At 44.6% G+C, this 17,871-nt stretch overlaps 1 protein-coding gene across 3 annotated transcripts in view; it reads right to left on the bottom strand.

The window, feature by feature from the left end:
• The window catches only part of BRINP2 (BMP/retinoic acid inducible neural specific 2), a 121,621-nt gene that overhangs the window by 82,663 nt on the left and 21,087 nt on the right, over nt 1-17,871 (bottom strand). The window lies entirely within an intron of this gene.

Raw genomic sequence — 17,871 nt, 5'->3', positions numbered from 1 at the left:
TCCCATTTTCGTTTTTGGTGTATTCACAGACACAAAGCTATCCCCGCCCCCAACTACAAAATGCCTCTCAACATTGTTCTTGAACCGACCCACACACGGCCGCCCCTCGTTCCACAAACACCATTGAGCTTGACTTCAGCAAAACCCACTCTCCAAACCAGGACCTTTTAGTACTTGTAGTACCTGTAGCTCCTACTCACTGAGTAGTAACTGGGTGCTAGGCGATGTTCTCTCTGCTTTACATACACTGTCTCACTGGATCCGCAGAACAATAAACAGCCTTGCGTTCTACTGTTATTTTACCTTTATGGACGAGGAAATGAAGGGCTAAAGAGATTGAGTAATTTGTGAAGATGCCAGCGTTTTATGGCCGGGACGGGTTGTCTGGTCCAGAGCCGGCTTGTAACCACTGGGTTCTACCCTCCTTATTAGTCCAACTCTCCCTCATCACCCTGGCTTCTATGCAGCTTTAGGCACTGCCGGCCTCTCCCACCTGGCTTCTCTCTCCCTTTGCTTCTGTTGATCTCCGACTTCTCTTGCTTTGCCTGCCTCCCCCCGCTCCAAAAGCAGGTTCCTGCTCACTCATATCATCCTCTATCCGTTAGCACAGCTCTGTCCTCTCCTGCCCTGCAGGTCGGGGAAAGGCAGCAACCAGGAAAAAAACTGTAATAATGACAGAGAAAACTCCCAGCAAGATGGCGACCACATTGGCAATTGACATCTGGAATTCTAGACTTGTAGAAGGGCCCCATGTTTCATAGAGGAAGAACCAGAGTCCAGACTGTGATTACAAGGTTTAGGTCTATGTGGCCAGTTAATAATGGGCAGGCATGAGAATCTAGGTAGGTGTTTGCCACCCAGAGACCTTTCACTGGAGCCCACTCTTCCAACAAAACTATGGTCTTAACAAAGACCCGAGGGGCCTATTATCCACACAGGACTTCCACGCTTATGGATCCAGATCCCGATCCCAGGGCAACATTTATTTTCCGCAGCCCACTCTTCCCCTTCAAAGCCTCTTTGTACCCTGAATTTCCACCCTCCCTTTCTCTTCTGTCTACCTGCCCACCTGCGATCTGGGTTTTTCCAAGCTGTTAGCCCTCTGGCTCTACTAACATCTTTCTTCTTCTATAGGGTTGTTTTCAGCAGGATGCAAAGGCCATTAGTAAATCAATAACGTTTTATTTAGAAAAGGGGGGGGGGGGAGGAAAGGACCTGGAGTTTTTAATTCAGATCTAGCAACTCCTGGGGCATTATCAGGAGCATTCTAAAATTAGGCCTTTGAAAAGCATGATGCTGCAGCTGTTGGAACTTGATAGCTTCCTGCCCATAAACAGGAGCAGCTTGCCATGGGTGGGATCATTAGCCAAAACCTCCCTCTCCTGTGGTGGGTACGGCTTCCTCTAACTCTAATGCCATATGTGCAGTCTATTGCTTTAGACCTCTTTGTTTTACTCCTGCCTCCTTCCCCTTCTCTCCATTCATCTCTCTCCCGGTCTCCACACGTGTCCTTTTTCTTCTTTCTAGGAATCTTTGCATTTCCACATATCAGTGTGTTCCCGTCCAAAGCAGCAAACACTTCCACCAGGGCAGTCTCGTCAATGAAGCCACGTCAAGCATCTTAAGCACCAACCTCTCTATGTTCACAAAGATGACCCTCCAAAGGTCAGCACGTGCCATGGGACCAATCTTTGAGGACTCCTGTCATTGTTCTGCCCCTACTCCTGTTCCAGCCTCACTGCCTACGGGCAGAAAACAGTCATGGATCTGTATGGGTATGAATGGGACAAGAGAAGTGATGGCACGGGCACACACGTGAAGGCCAATGTCATGGTGTCTGAAACAACACACTTAAGATTTGACCCTATAACACTGCAATTCTGCATTTCCTTTGATCTAGCAAGTCTATCTCTGGACGATTGTTCTGAAGATGCACACGGAGATTCAGCTACAAGGATGGTTTATTGCTTGACAACAGCGGAGAGAGAGAAACTGAGCTACTTATGTTTCTGAAGTATATTATTTACCTATTACTGTGTAGCCATGAACACAAAACTTAGCAGCTGAAAATTAAAAAAAAAATGTTTACTATCTCACACAATTTCTGTGGGTCAGGAAGTCGGGCTGGCTCTGGGTCTCTTACCAGGTTGCATTCATGACGTTGCCTAGGGCTACGGGCATCTGAATATTTGGGGGTAGAAGACCCAAGTCTAAGTTGGTTCATTCTCAAGGCCAGCGGGTTGGCGCTGGCTCTCAGTAGGAGCTCTCCATTACTCTTCATTCACACAGACCTCTCCGAAGGACAACTCAAGTATCCTCGCAACACGGAAGCTGGCTTTCTCCGGAGTGGGTGCTCCACAAGAGAGCAAGGCAGAAGCCACCACGATGTTTACAACCTAGCCATGCAAGTTGCGCACCACAATGTCTGCTGCAGGTACTGCTCATGTAGATCTAACCGGGTACTCTGGGGGAGGGGACTACCCAAGGGTGTAGATACCAGGAACGGACACTCGTTGAAGGCCATCTTGAAGGCTGGCTACCACATATGGGGACTACTTAACCAGGAGCAGCAGCCCCGGTCTCTCTCCTCACCAAGAATTCTTCATTCTGTGAGCTTGAGAGAACATTGAAGCTGGTCTGGGCCCGTTAGTTCTAGACTTCTTTGTCTTTGCCAGCTGTCTGCATGCAGTGGATGTGCATGCTGCCTGCTCCCTGTCATCCAACAAAAGCGCAGGAGCTCTGCTTCTGTGGCACGGCAGTCGGCTCGGAGGGGTGGCGATGGGAGGGCTTGTGTATCTAAGCCTGATTTAGTTCCAGATCTAGGTCACATTCTGTACTTCTCTCTTCCAGCAATGAAGCTCGTCTCTACCTGTGTCTTATTCTTCCATGGATTCCCAAGTTCCAAGTGCTTTTTATTGACCCTTCACACTCCTGATTATGTTTTATATTTTAAAATGTGGTCCTTATGATAGTGGAAAATTCAAGACACCTAAATGTTGTACAATAGATTGAGCAAATTATGGCATATCCATATAATTCAGTATAATACAATCATTTAAAAGTATGCTATATAAGAAGATTTAATGACACAGAAAATTGCTTAAGATATATTAAGTGAAGAATACAGGTATGCAAGTTATTGCTCTATTAAAAATAATGTACATATGCTTAAAAAAGAACACCACACAGATACCATTTTGGAGCCATGGTATGTATATATGTATGTATATGTGTATATATACCAAATACCAACTGTAGTTATCATTGGTTGGTAGGCTTATGGGTAGTTAAAATTTCCTTCCTTTTGTTTTTCCTAAATTGCCTACATTTTACATTCATTACCTCTGTAGTGAGGAAAAAAAGAGAGAAAGTTTGCAGATGCTATAGTTCAGGGGTTCAATTAAAAGTAACTATGGGGCACCTGGGTGGCTCAGTCGGTTGGGCGGCCGACTTCAGCTCAGGTCACGATCTCGCGGTCCGTGAGTTCGAGCCCTGCGTCAGGCTCTGGGCTGATGGCTCGGAGCCTGGAGCCTGCTTCTGATTCTGTGTCTCCCTCTCTCTCTGCCCCTCCCCCGTTCATGCTCTGTCTCTCTCTGTCTCAAAAATAAATAAAACGTTAAAAAAAATTTTTTTTAAATAAAGAAAAAAGTAACTAGAGGTTTCTGACATCCTTTATTGGAGAGAGAGTCAGGCATTAGAGTGACTCCCACATCACCTCCATAAGTTCATTTGACACCACTGACTAATGCCTCTTTCATGAACACGCCCTCCTCTTGGTTTCCTTGACCCCATACTTTGTTTTCTTTCTGCTTTCTAACAGGCCCATACTCCTAGACCAAGTCATTAAACATTAGAGTTTCTCAAAGTACAGTTCCAGGCCTTTCCCTCGTCTCCCTATATGCTCTACCCTGGGAGGCGTCAACCCACATTTGTGGCCACAGAAAGCAGTTACCCATAGATTATAAGAAATTCATGCCTCAAGCCCAGGCCTCCCTCCTGAGCTCATAGGATTTGTGTACAACCTGAGTACTTTAACTGACATCTCAAAACTTTCTCAAGTCAGTAAGTGCAAAATCAGCCTCATGATCTTAAGTGGCTCATGATCTTAGCAAAGTGAAGGGCAGAATAATATGTTCTTGGGGTTCTCAATCCTGGTTGCACTTTGGAATCACCAGGAAAGCCTTTTTAAAAATACCAATGCCTGAACCCCTAACGGTCTGATTAAAAAGTGTGGGGTCACGCCCTGCAGCGAGTATTTTTTAAAGCCCCCTCAAAGGATTTTAATGAATGGACAGTGTTGAGTGCCATTGATATACTTATTCAATAGAAACCTCACAGTAATTTTGGTATCTTCCTCTTTCTTGTCCCTTAAGTATAACCTATCCCTAAATCCTACCAATCTGACTTCTAAAATGTTGCTCAAAGTTAACCCTAAGTCTTTGTTCTCATTGCCACCATCTTAATCTAAACGATCTTCTCTCATCTGGACTTCCAATGCTTTTTGCATAATGCATCAGATCTGAACATATCATCTCTTTTTACTTCCTGTCGTGGCCCCCAGTGAGTCAGATCCTTGTATAATTCCCTCCTCTTGAGTACAGGAAGGGCCTGTAGCTTGCTTCTAATCAACAGAATGCAGCAACAGTGATGGGATGTCACTCTCACTATTACATTATATTAGGGAAGACCCCATTTTAGCAGACTGGAGACAGAGATTCTACTGCTGGCCTTGAAGAAGCAAACAGCCAGGCTGTGAACTGCCTATGCAGACGGCCATGTGGCAGTGGCCTGTGGATAGCCTCTAGGACCTGAGGTTAGTCTCCAGCTGACAGCCAGTATGAAGCTGAGGCCCTCGGACCTAAAACTGTAAGGAAGTAAATTCTGCCAACAAGCGGCAAGGTCGTAAAAGTGGATTTTCCTTAGCTGAGCTTCCAGGGACAATATAGCCTGGCCAACACGTGTTGCCACATGAAGCCCCGAGGAAAGGATCTAGCTAAGCCATGCACACGTTCCTGACTCATGGGAACTGGGAGATCACTAATGTGAGTTGGTTTAAAGCACTAGATTTGTGCTAAACTGCTATGCAGCTATAGAAAATAGACCTTTGGGGTGTCTGAGTGGCTCAGTGGGTTGAGCTACCAACTCTTGATTTCAGCTCAGGTCATGATCCCAGGGTTGTGGGATTGAGCCCTGCGTTGGGGTCTGTGATGAGTGTGGAGCCTGCTTAAGATTCTCTCTCTCCTTCGGCCCCTCTCCCCTGCCTGTTCTGTCTCTAAAAACAAACAAACAAAAGAAATAAAGGGAAAAGAAAACTAATAGACCTGCTCATTCTCAACCCCAAAACACAGCAATCATTCAACAGCTTCCCATCACTCATAATATGAATGATCTGGCTCCTCCCACCTCTCCAAACCCATATGTTCTACCTTGCTCTGTGCACTAGCCATGTAGACCTTCTTTAAAGGCCTGGGATGAGTCTAATAGCCTTCAACCACAGGGCATTTGCTCCTCACATTGCCTCTGCATGAGCAAATGCTCTTGAGGGCTCTGTTCATCTATTTCTCACTCAACCCACTTCTTTAAGGAAGCCTTCTTTGAATGTCCCTGTCAGGGTCAAATTCCTGACTACAAGCACCTGTTAACATTGTCTCTCTTTTACTCATAAAACTTGTCAATATAATTTTACATATTTGTTTGGATCATTATTTGATCAAAGCGTGTCTCCCTCGCTAGTCTGTGAGTTCCATGAAGGCTGCATTATCACTTGCTTTGGCTTGTCATTTTAACCCCAGTATCTAACACATTACCTAACATTTAAAGTGTTCCTTGGATAGATGGATAGATGGATGGATGGACGGATGGATGGATGGATGGATGGATGGATGGATGGAGGAAAAGTGAATTGGATATGGCTTTTGTACCCCACTTCATCCCCGTGCATTCATATTAGAGCACTGGATCTCACCTCACCTCAATGGATCCAGGTTAGATGAAAGTTTATAAGCCTAGGATTCAGGAGGAAAAAAACTACAACCAGAAAAATACCCAACAATTGTTAATTCTTCAACAAAAGTTGGCAAGCAACTATATGTAAGGCTATGTGTTAAGTGTATGTGGGCTTCCAAGAAGTACAAGGCAAAATCTCTGGCTTCTTATAATAAGCAAGGACCCATTTTAGGGTCTCGAGAGAAAACTTAAGAAACCTTCTCTTTTATTCAAGAAACAGTCCTTTATGATACAGTTGGTGAAGTTAAAATTGCCAGAAGACTCCCGTTCAAGCTCATCCTAATCAAACGAGAGGCAAGGTAGGAGAAAACGGATGATCTGCACAGATGTGCCCTCCTAAGTTTAAGCTTCTAGAACTCTTGAATGTCCAGGTTCTATTCAGCACCTGTTTTATAAACTATGAGTCACGATAAATACTATTTTTATATCTTAGACTTATTCCACAAAATATTGACGAATTTCTACACGCTGAGCACTAGTCAACTACTTCTTACATTTACATTCTAGTGGGATAGAGTACAGATGGCAAACATATCAATAATTAAATATATAACATATCAGGTGGGAATAGTTCCATGAAGAAGAGTGCAGCAAGGCAAGAGGATAGAGAGCAACAGTGTGTGTGTGTGGGGGGGGGTTGTTATTTTATATCAAGTACTCAAGTAATAGGTATATTTGAGCAAAGACTCGATGCAAGTGAGATCAAGAGGGCATTTGGAGGAATAAAGCACATCAGACTGAGGGAGAAGAGCGGGCAGGCATGAGCCTGCTTTGCCAGCGAGAGAAAGAGCATAGAGGCTGGTGTGGCAGCACGGCCACAAGGGAGTGAGGGTGCAGGAGAGCATGAGGTCAGATAGATAGAGGACAACCAGATTCTGTAAGAACCACAAGGCGTGAGCTTGACCTGAGTACAACGTTATGCTGGAGCAGGTTTGCTAAGGCTGCTCTGTTGAGAAGAGAATCTATCTAGAATGCCAAGGGTGGAGGAAAGATGAGGTCAGAGGTCAGAAAGTGGACTGAGTAAAAGATGACACCGCCTTGGACTAGGGAGGTCACTGTGGAGATGGTGAACGAGTGTCAAAATCTCACCATAGATCATAGGTGGAGCTGTCAATGTCTACCGAGGCCTTGGCTGGGAGCATAAGGGAAAAAGGAGTTGGCCATGCTCTAGATTCGGTACTTTTTTTAACATTTATTTGTTTTTGAGAGAGACAGAGAGAGCACGAGCAGGGGAGGGGCAGAGAGAGAGGGAGACACAGAATCCAAAGCAGGCTCCAGGCTCTGAGCTGTCAGCACAGAGCCCGACACGGGGCTTGAACTCATGATCTGCAAAATCATGACCTGAGCCGAAGTCGGATACTTAGCCCACTGAGCCACCCAGGAGCCCCAGCACATTTTATTTTTAAAGAAGACACCCTTCGATCTCTTTCCTGCCCTTCTTTCATACGTCATCATCAACAGAGTCATCTTGGGATATGCCTGAATCCCAAATTGCTCAGCCTAAATACAATTTTCAGAGTTAGAATGCTAAGAAGCCCTTTTTACCCTGAAAATGCTGTCCTTTTTTTTTTTTTTTTTTTTTTTTGCATCTCCAATGAGGAAAGATGAGAGAAAGCACTTCAGCTGGAACATGACGGAGGCCACATGGAGACAAGGGAAATCCAGATCAGAAGCTAACAGTAAGGAAAAATGAGAAGGAGTCCTTAAAAGAGCCCTCAATTCCGATCTGCCTGGGACATCTGGGGGAGGGCTGGGCGGTTCCCCAGTGTCCTCTCCTCTCTGTGATGTGGGCCTCAGAAGGAGCTGGTGATCAAAATTATCAGCTAATCCTCCTTCTTCTCCAGAGCAAGCTGGGCTCATGCTGTGCAAAGTTGCCCTTAAAAAGTCAAACAAAAGCTGCTCCAGTACATGTGGCCAGAGTTGGAAATGCAAACCACCACCCGGCTGCAAATAGATTATTCATTGATCTTCCTCAAGTTTGGCCTACAACTGCTGTCTGTCAGAGAATTATCATGCTGCCAAGTTTAAAAGTTTGTTACGTTGACCCTACAAGGGCAATAAGGTATAAGGGTGGGGGACCTTTACATTCACTTACCCCACCTCCACCCCCATCTTGCGATGAGCAAAATATCTACGGGTGGTTTGTTTTTTTTTCCCTAAAGTATTACCTCAGGGATGAAAACAGAATACAACATCCATGTCTGTGTGAAGCTTGTACATATGGCATGTGACTCCGTATCTACAAGAGTGCATTTCTCCAGGATTAGCACGGGAGATGTCAACAGGAGGGAGGACAGAGAGAAGAAAATACAATTCGTCTTTCTTTTGACTCTTAGAATCTCCAATTGCCCAACTGCCATTTTGCAGGACTAGCCTGAGCCCATGACACCGAGGTCACTCCCCTTGCTAAAAGGTATAGTTTCGTTTCACAATTGTTGGACCACGAGCACCTAGTATGTGTCAGGAGGGACTGGGGTACAGTGAGGGATGAAGAAACAGCTTCCCCAGGATCACGGACTCTCTTCCAGCATTCTGGGACTGGTCTATGCTCCTACACTTTCCTTGACCGCCCTTTATCTATTTAAGTTTATTCTATTTATTTTGAGAGAGGGGGTGCAAGTAGGGGAGGGGCAGAGAGAGAAGGAGAGAGAGAATCCCAAGAAGGTTCCTCGCTGGCAGCACAGAGCCCTACCGGGGGCTCGAACCCATGAACCGTGAGATCATGACCTGAGCAGAAGCCAAGAGTCCCATGCTCAACGGGATGAGCCACCCAAGAGCCCCTTCTTGTCCATCCTTTGAACCGAGTAGGCCCCACCCTGCCATTCTTGGAAGACTTTCCTCCTCATTCCCAAGCTTCCCAAGCTCCCACATTTTCCCTGTTGCCCATCCAGCAACGCGGCCCCCATTTACAAACCTGAGCTCCAGACCTGCACGTGTGTGCGCGCACACACGACACACACAGATGTGGTCATTACTGTGCTCATTAAAAGATGAAATCGGCACCTCGTGCTGTCGGCAACAAGGAAAACAATACAGAGTCTGAGGAACATTCATTCTGCTTCCCCCTCCAGTTTCACTGCTCGGAGTAAGAAGCGTTAACAGCTTAGTGCAGGTCTTAACGTCCTCCAATCCATGCTCATCTAAATCTATATGTAAGTCTGTTTCTATATGTACACATTTCTATATCTCTATATACATTTTCCACAGACATCTTAATTTCAGTGCATCTTAGATTTAGACGTTAGACCCAATTTTCTATGACCTTACTTCATGTTTGCTTTGAACTGAAAACAAGCAAGTTTCCCAACTCATCAATCGACGCCCCCCCCCCGCCCCCCGCCCCGCACCAAATCACCATACTCCTTTCCATCCTTTTCTCCCCTAATAGTGACTGTTCTAAATGCCAATCTGGTCTGCTTAACATCTTCCATTGGCTTCTCATTGCTCACATGAGAAGGTCTGAGTGCCTTTCCCTTGTATGCAAGGGCCTTTAGGATCTGGCTTCAATCTCTCTTGTTTTGGTCACACCTTACACTCCATCACTGCCCCTCATCCAACAGCTTATTCCCCATCCTATTCAGCTCTGCCCCGGGCAAAGCCCATGCTTTCTCCTGTCTCTGCTCCTTTGCATATGCCAGGCCCTCTTCCTGGGTGGGGGTATGCATTAGCCAGATAAGCCTGTTATAACAAAATATCACAGACTGGGTGGCTTAAACAACAGAAACTTATTTTCTCCCAGTTCTGGAGGCTGGGAATCCGAGACCATGGTGCCAGGGAGAGGGAGAGGGAGAGGGAGAGGGAGAGGGAGAGGGAGAGGGAGAGGGAGAGGGAGAGGGAGATGGAGAGGGAGATCTTTTCTCTCTTCCTTTTCTTAGGACACAGCTCTATGGTATTGGGGCTCCACCCTATGACTTCATTTCATCTTAGTTACCTGCTAAGGATCCTATCTTCAGATGTAGTCGCATTGTGTTTAGGGCTTCAACATATGAATTGGGAAAAGATTTTCCTCCTTTTTAATTTTTTAAAAAAATATTTATTATTTTTGAGAGAGAGAGCAAGCAGGGGAGGGGCAGAGAGAGAGGGACACACAGAAGCTGAAGCAGGCTCCAGGCTCTGAGCTGTCAGCACAGAGCCCGACACGGGGCTCGAACTCACGGACTGTGAGATCATGACCTGAGCTGAAGTCGGCCACTTAACTGACTGAGCCACCCAGATGCCCCAGATTTTCCTTCTTCTCAGCACAGAAGTTAAGAGTGGGTGCTTTGATCTAGACTGCCTGGGTCTGAATCCTCCTCCTACCATTTAGTCTCTGAGTGACACTGAGCAGGATACTTAACCTATTGGTGTTTTAGACAGAGCAGAATCAGAATCAACTGAAGGGATTATTAAAACACAGGCTACAAAGCCCACCCAACTGTTTCTCAGTCAGTAGGTCTGGGGTGGGGACTGAGAACCTGCATTTCTTTTTTTTTTTTTTTTAAGTTTATTTAGTTTGAGAGAGAGAGAGAGAGAGAGAGAGAGAGAGAGAGAGAGAACAAGCAAGGGAGGGGCAGTGAGAAGGAGACAGAATCCCATGCAAGCTTCCATCAACGCGTAGCCCGACGGGAGGCTCGAACTCAAGAATTGCGAGATCACAACCTGAGCTGAAGTCAAACCAACAGAGCCACACAAGCGCCCTGAAGAACCTGCATTTTTAACAAGGTCCCTAGTGATGACGCCACTGCCTGGGAGGCACCGCATTTGGAGAACCACTTCCCTACCACAAACTGGTAGGGAATTTGTGCTAATATTAACACCTATCTCCTAAGTTTGTCATTGGGATGACTAGATGGGTTACCAAGAGTTCAGAGCAGCGCCTCTTTATGCTAATTGTCCAATGAATGTTTGCGGTCACTATTATCCTTTGCCTGGCAAAAGGTACGTTTGTCATCACTCATATTAAATTTCACATTTGCTGAAAAGCTTCCTTGATATTTCCTGGTTGAATCTGTAGTCTCACACCTCTATTTTCCCTACCCCATTACAGAACTTACCACATGAAATTGTAACTACTTGTGCCCTACACGAAAGCCCATGTCTTCCATGGACTGAACTGCTTGAGGTTGGGAACTCTGTATTATTTCCCTTTGATTTCCCAGGATTTGCGGGACAGAGAGCAGCTGCCCAATGACTATGCTCCAATTGAAGAAACCAGTGCAGAGTGCCCCGCATCTGTGAGTGTGCACACAGGGTGGGACGGACTCGGATTGTCCTCTAGATGCTTACCTAAACTCTAACATATGCCGTCTCCTCCTCTGGCAGTGGTTCTCAATTAGATCACCTTCTACACCAAGCACCTGGGCCCCTCCCCAGACCAGTCAGTGCAGCGTCTCCAGGTCTAGGGCCTGGGCACTAAGTTTTCCAAGTTCATCAGGTGATTCTAATGCATATCTAGGGCGGAAAACAACTGGGCTAGGAGAATGCAATCTGTTAAAATGTGCATCTCCTGCAACATTAGCAGTCTTCTGCTCCGGACCATACATTTGTTTCTCTTATCCCAATATAAATTGCCAGCTTTGAACAGTTTTGAAAAGGGGTAAATAGAGAAATTAGCATTTGTAGAGCACTTTACAGTGTTCAAAGCACTTTCGTACTCAGCGCGTCATCAAAATCTTAAAATAACCCAGTGAGGAAGGTATCATTATTCTTTACAAATGCTTTGAGGCAACAGCCCAGGGAGGGGGATATACACCAAACCCTCTTAAAAGAAGCAACAAATCAGCAAAATGCCATCTGCCTGGTTTTTTGCTCTTGGCCTATCTGTTACAATGCTACCTACAGGCCATCGTCCAGGACTTGGATTCCAAGCATTTTTCTCCACTTGGCTTTCGGCATATCGGGTTCTATGGCTGGTCGATGACTTCTGCTTTGCCCCTTGGCATCCCTGGGTAGGCTCGGCTCTTTGCCAGCTGCTTTCCAAGAACTGACTCCCTCTTGCTCACAGGCACTGGTGTTGGTTTGACTCCACTATGCCCACTGAGAGCATCCCACAGTTTCCCCAATCTTAACCATAGTTAAGGAAACTTCAGTCCGGAGGAACTCAGTGGCTTGCCTAGATGCACACAGTCAGAGAATGGCAGAGCTGGGATTCAAACCCAGATGAAGTAAGAAACAACTTAGGAGGGCTAAATGCTTTAAGGTAAGAATGGACAGGGAAGAAGGAGAAGGGCGCGACGAGGAAAGAGAAGGCACTGAGCATGTGCTATGCCCAACACAAGTCTGCCCAGGGCCACTTCTGAGCTTGTGAGCAGAAGCTTAGACTACAGAATAGTACCACTACTGTTTTAAAATGGGTGAAAGGAGGGGCGCCTGGGTGGCTCAGTCAGTTAAGCGTCCGACTTCAGCTCACGTCACGATCTCACGGTCCGTGAGTTCGAGCCCCACGTCGGGCTCTGGGCTGATGGCTCAGAGCCTGGAGCCTGCTTCCGATTCTGTGTCTCCCTCTCTCTCTGCCCCTCCACTGTTCATGCTCTGTCTCTCTCTGTCTCAAATAAAAACGTTAAAAAAAATAAAAAAAAATAAATAAAATGGGTGAAAGGAGTCCAAGGGTAAAAAAATAAAAAGTCAAGTTAGTCTGATGCCCATCATAATAAAAGAATCACAATTACACAATAAGGCTAACTTTACTGAATGCTTATTTTCATAGAGCTGGTAAGTCCTTAAATAAGAAAATACCATCAGCCTAGAAGTAAATATAGTCCAGAGACGGGTGAAAAGCAGAAAGAAAAAAACCGTTAAGGTGTACTGGCAACACCTTTTCCACTACAAAATCAAGAACAGGGTAAAAACAGAGTAAGTAGCAAAAACATAAACATAAAAATAAATAAAACCACATGATAAAGCTGTTGTGGAACGTGGTACCCGCAGGAGGTTCCAGAACATTGCTCCTTTGGGGGATGGATGCCATAGTTCTCCTACATTGTGTTTCGGGAAGTGTTCAAACACACATAATTTGAAAAATAATAAAATGACAGTGTCACGTAGAGGGCCTTCACGAGCCATGAACTGAGTTACTGTGTTTTGTTAGGGTGAAAAAAAGGGGGGCGGGGGGAATATTAGAGGCCCAGCGTCCTTTGTAAGGGTGAGTGCTATTCCTTACAACCTGTTGGAGTCAGTCTCGCATGCGTGTGAGGGTGCCGTCAGCAAGTGAATTTCATTCCATATGGTGGCAACACAAAAAAGCATGAGAACTAATGATGTAAAGGGATATTTAAAGACATGAAAAAGGGTGTAGAAAAATAAAACAGTCACAATAGTCTGCTAAATAGGCTGGAATTTAAATCTCCAAAAAAAGTAGTTTGCTCATCAAAGATGTCCCTCCGGTACATTGTTTTATTTCAGGGATGTGGCGGCGACCCAAAAATATTTTTGGAAGTACCTCCAAAACCCGAAGCACATTCTTGTAAATATAATTAACAGTGGCAAATATTTGTCCTTGGAGGGAATAATTTATGTTTAGATTAAAAGTCAGAACCAAATATGATGAATAACAAAGACTGTAAAGATGAGTTGGGAAAACCTTGGGCTGTAAGCCTTCTCGAGAATGGGGAGCATTTCTTTTATTTTATACATTCGGGTCCTGCCATACTGCTTGATGTAGGATAAGTGACCAGCAGGCGTTTGATGAGTGGAAAATATTTTGCTATGAGACCCAGAAAGTAATATTTTAAGAAGAATATCCAAAAATACTCTGATTAGTAGGGCATCATTGGAGAGAGCGTTAAGCCTGTCAAGGAGACTATAGGCCAATTCTGGGTCAACTCTTATTGGGTAATGCGGGTCTTGACGTACATGCTTCACACCCTCGCAGGTGTAGGCGTGAGCGCACTTGCGCGCGCACGCACACACACACACACACACACACACACCGCTTTATAGTCCCACCTTTTCTATTCATATGCAAATATGTGCAAGGCATCCCTATATGTATGGAAAGAAAGTTAAATCTTCTTAGTCATGGGTAGCTGTTCAGGAGAGAGGGAGAAATGAAGGCTTATTAAAATCAAAAGGGGATAGAAAGAGATTTGATACACTAAATGGTTAGACACAAGGTTTTGCCTGCAAATTAAGAATGTGTCTCATTCCCCCAAAAAAAGAAAGAAAAAAGAAAAAAAAGAATGTATCTCATCCCTAGTTGCTGATACCAGGAAAATGGGCATTTCTCATCTTTGTGATCCTGTCCATTCACACATTGGGTATCGTGGGCAGGTGGAGTCCAGGTGGAGTCCAGGACCTCTGCCCAGACCTGGCTTCTCAGAAGCATATTATTGGTGGAAAGAACCCACTACGTATCCTTCTCAAGTCGTGGGTGTCAAAATAATGGGAAGCAAGCTATTCTGTTAATGAAAAGAGGTAAGACTGAGATCATATTACAGAGGAAGATTTTTAGGGTATTGGGAGGACCAGAAAATTTGTTTTCCTATAAGTTACCTTAAAAATGTTATTGAGGAGGGGCACCTGAGTGGCTCAGTTGGGTTAAGTGGCTGATTTCGGCTCAGGATATAACCTCATGATTTGTGAATTCAAGCCCTGTGTCAGGCTCTGTGCTTTTTCAGATTCTGTTTCCCTCTCTGCCCCTCCCCTGCTCACACTCTGTCTCTCTCTTTCTCAAAAATAAATAAACATTAAAAAATGTTATTGGAGAAAACAAAATAAAAAAACTGCCCATGCCTCTCCTATTGAATACTGCCAGGACATAAATAACACCAGTGTTACCCCTTTTAACATGATACAAACAATAAGATCCACAGCGAAACATTTCCTAAGTGTCATTAGCTTCTTCTTCACTTGCCGGTCTCAGTCTGGTCCTAACACCAGCATTTCTATTGTGACAAGAGCATGCCAAAGTCCAGGACCACGGGAAGAATGGACTGGGAAGAATGGGACCCCAGTTACAGGTGTGGCTTTCGCCAATAACTAGCTCTGTGACCTTGAACAAGTTAGCCCTGAGCTTTGGTTACCTCCTGAATAAAATGGGGTGACTGGAATGACCACAGGTGAGGTGACTGGGTCTCCTTCCATCACTGGCAGGCTAATACTTTTTAAATACAGTTTCACCATGTGATGGGAAAGACAAGCCTAGAACAACACAATTCTATAAATGGACCCAACAATGTCTGCTGAAAAGACCTTGCCTCTGTTGAGGGCACATGCTGGATATGGCAAGGTTCTCACAGTTAAATCCTACTTGAGGGATGCTTGAGTGGCAAGGCTCAAGTTCAAGAAGGACACACTTTTAATCCTTCTCCATGAAGAGAGACAGAAATAAAGATTTTGTAAAGTTGCCCAACAAGGGGAAAACTAAGAATTTCATGCAATTATATGGTTCCTGAAGGTTCTGCTAATTGAATTACCATAGGCTCTTGTTGGGCATTCCTGACCATGTCCCCTATAATTCCATTAGTATTACCTCTGTGGATCCTATAAAGGCCATTAACATAAGGCAGATATTTGCTTTCAATACGATAACACAGATGATTTTGTCTAATTGTCTCCCTAATCCCTCCCCCTCACAGCCTGGGAAATCACTTGCAGTTGCTCAAATCCAGGCATTTGTTATTGCTGATCAAAACAGCTTTGGAAACATGACAGTGTTACTGAGGAGATGTGGCTCCTTCCCTTCACCCACCACATGCTCTTGTCTTCCAAAAGGATGAAATGAACATTTGTACTGACATCCCTACACTGGAACCATAGAGAGGAAGGAGAAAAGTGCACAGAGCCTGTCCTAGACCTCGCTACACCACCTGGGAACACAGGCCTGGTCTCATGAGGAGCTGATGCCTCACAACCCAAGTGGGTTTCCTCTTCCAAGGTTCTTCTAGCCCACATCGGCCGTGGTTTGCTATTTGCTGGGCAGTTACCTCCACTGGAACAGGCCCATCCGGCTGCCCCTGTAGGCTGTCTCTTACCGTCAAGTCTGTTATTCTTGGGCTCCTCGATCTTGAATATTCCTAAATCTGGTCTTTTTTTAAGTTATTCGGGGTCTTTGCTTTTGTACCTTGTTTTTGACTACCTGATTACTCATTCATTTCTACATGCTGGCTCCGCAGGGCAAAACCTGATTTCTTTTGCCCTTGCTCATTGCTCCAATGAGATATTTATAGGAAGGCTTGGGTAAAATAAGTTTTAGTGTTCTCTGAATTACATTTATTCATGTTCCACTAGCCCACCACTATAAATAATCCAAAGTTGAACATAGGGTCAGCCCATGGTCAGTGTAGTATAAAACTTGGAAATCAGTTGTACCAGGGAGATGACTGATGTCCTTAATAAGAATAGAGCTTGGGTGGGCTCATTTCCTCTCCACAAATCCACACACACACACACACACACACACACACACACACACACACACAGAGGCAGTGTAGCAAGGGGAAAAAAATAAGTTAAGACTGAGTTTGGAACGAGACGGCTTTCACAGTGGGTCTCTGTAATCTCACTTATATTTCTGCAACTCATTTCCCTCTTAGACTAATCCTTTGCTAATTACCAGACCCATCCACCCACAGCCCAAGTGGGCATGCACAAGTACGTACAGAGGCATGATAACATGTACAGTTGGCTGTCAATGAAGGACTTCAGGTCTCTGATCTTAGTGCTAAAGGTTTATCCTTCCCATGTTAAAGGAGGTTCAAATCAAAACACTCTTAACTTTATGAGATTGGTGAGAAACCTCCATCAAAGATGGGAAGTAATGACAGGAAATGAGACCCCTATTATCTCTGCTCATAGCAGAGCAATTATTGGAATAATTGTTCCACTAGTGATCACGAATCCCACACTTAAACTTGTTTCTCCATTTTTTTCATTATTCCAATTGATCGATGACACTTTAAAACCTATTTCAAAGAAATATGGTCTTTCATTATCATTTTTTATTTTTTAATGTAAGATTAAAGCAAGCTATGCATCAAAGAACATATAAGAAGAAATGCATATTTTATGTAACATAGAAAATAGATCTGATCTTCACAAGGGCTATTCACTATAAATTTCTAGTTACAAAATATGCAGCTGGACAACTGAAAATGTTTTGTGTTTCTAATCTAGGTTTTTTCTGTATACATTATAGGTGAAAGACACATGAATCAAGTGAACCAGCTTTGGAAAGGGACCTGCCAGACCATTAAGTCCTACATCCCCAAGGGCTACTGTACTTTGTTCCCATCCTTATACTCTCCAGAGTTTTATCCACTTTCACTTCAAATGTCTTAAGCAATGCATTTCCTGGAGAAAAAGGTCGGGGTAATAGTGGTTGCTGTTAGAAAGCCTTCCTGACATAAGCCTTGGCTGCTCTTTGAAATTCAGCCCAGGGGCGCCTGGGTGGCTCAGTCGGTTGGGCGTCCGACTTCGGCTCAGGTCATGATCTCGCAGTCCGTGAGTTCGAGCCCCGCATCGGGCTCTGTGCTGACGGCTCGGAGCCTGGAGTCTGTTTCAGATTCTGTGTCTCCCTCTCTCTGACCTTCCCCTGTTCATGCTCTGTCTTTCTCTGTCTCAAAAATAAATAAACGTTAAAAAAAATTTTTTTTTAATTAAAAAAAAGAAATTCAGCCCAGAAATGCTCTATGTGCAAATTACTACTCATTCAATTAGGATACAAGTTCTGATAGGACTCTTTAGCGATAAGACTCTGGATTAGTAAACTAGTGCTCTGTGGCAAACAAGCAAATGGAAATATTATACTCTCCTAAAGGGATAATGCTCTCTGGACACATAACAACACCACCGGGACCCTCTGCCATATTAAGATGTTGGATCTTCTCTGGACTGAGTGAAACGTTGGGCTTTTGCTCATTGGCTTGGGATGATATCATATCATAACAT

Source organism: Panthera leo, chromosome F3 (assembly GCF_018350215.1).
Source record: "Panthera leo isolate Ple1 chromosome F3, P.leo_Ple1_pat1.1, whole genome shotgun sequence".
NCBI lineage: Eukaryota > Metazoa > Chordata > Mammalia > Carnivora > Felidae > Panthera > Panthera leo.
The sequence above is the reverse complement of the archived record's forward strand: the minus strand, read 5'-3'. Positions and strand labels throughout refer to the sequence as shown.